The sequence below is a fragment of the Arachis hypogaea genome, chromosome 2 (genome assembly GCF_003086295.3).
Source record: "Arachis hypogaea cultivar Tifrunner chromosome 2, arahy.Tifrunner.gnm2.J5K5, whole genome shotgun sequence".
Lineage (NCBI taxonomy): Eukaryota > Viridiplantae > Streptophyta > Magnoliopsida > Fabales > Fabaceae > Arachis > Arachis hypogaea.
This window is the reverse complement of record NC_092037.1, coordinates 32,304,593-32,305,545: the sequence shown is the minus strand read 5'-3', so window position 1 is coordinate 32,305,545 and position 953 is coordinate 32,304,593. Positions and strand designations below refer to the sequence as shown.

At 40.9% G+C, this 953-nt stretch overlaps 1 non-coding gene across 1 annotated transcript; it reads left to right on the top strand.

Annotated features, from left to right (window-relative positions):
- The first annotated feature begins 547 nt into the window (after positions 1-547).
- On the top strand, positions 548-651 carry LOC112767497 (small nucleolar RNA R71). Its single transcript, XR_003184945.1, has one exon. It is a non-coding gene; the product is annotated as a small nucleolar RNA R71 (small nucleolar RNA).
- The last annotated feature ends 302 nt before the right edge of the window (positions 652-953 follow it).

Sequence of the window (953 nt, the reverse complement as noted above, 5' to 3'; positions counted from 1 at the left end):
CTCTGTCTGTTGCTGAGAAGATGATGGATATGGCTTACTATTGTTCAGCCTATTGCGTCCACCATTATTAAAGCCTTGTTGAGGCTTTTGTTGATCCTTCCAGGAGAAATTTGGGTGATTTCTCCATGATGGGTTATAGGTGTTTCCATAAGGTTCACCCATGTAATTAACCTCTGCCATGGCAGGGTTCTCAAGATCATAAGCTTCTTCAGAAGCTGCCTCTCTAGTGCTATTGGATGCATGTTGCAATCCATTCAGATTTTGAGAGATAATGTTAACCTGTTGAGTCAACATTTTGTTCTGAGCCAGTATGGCATTCAGAGCTTCAATTTCAAGAACTCCTTTCTTCTGAGGTATCCCATTATTCACGGAATTCCTCTCAGAGGTGTACATGAACTGGTTGTTTGCAACCATGTCAATGAGTTCTTGAGCCTCTTCAGGCATTTTCTTCAGGTGAATAGATCCACCTGCAGAATGGTCCAATGACATTTTTGAAAATTCAGAGAGACCATAATAGAATATATCTAATAGGGTCCATTCTGAAAACATGTCAGATGGACATCTTTTGGTCAACTGCTTGTATCTTTCCCAAGCTTCATAGAGGGATTCACCATCTTTTTGTTTGAAGGTTTGAACATCCACTCTCAGCTTGCTCAGCTTTTGAGGAGGAAAGAATTTATCTAAGAAAGCAGTGACCAGCTTATCCCAGGAGTCCAGGCTATCCTTAGGTTGTGAATCCAACCATATTCTAGCTCTGTCTCTTACAGCAAACGGGAAAAGCATGAGTCTGTAGACTTCAGGATCAACTCCATTAGTCTTTACAGTCTCACAGATCTGCAAGAACTCAGTTAAAAACTGATAAGGATCTTCAGATGGAAGTCCATAAAACTTGCAGTTCTGTTGCATTAAAGCAACTAGCTGAGGTTTCAGCTCAAAGTTATTGGCTCCAATGG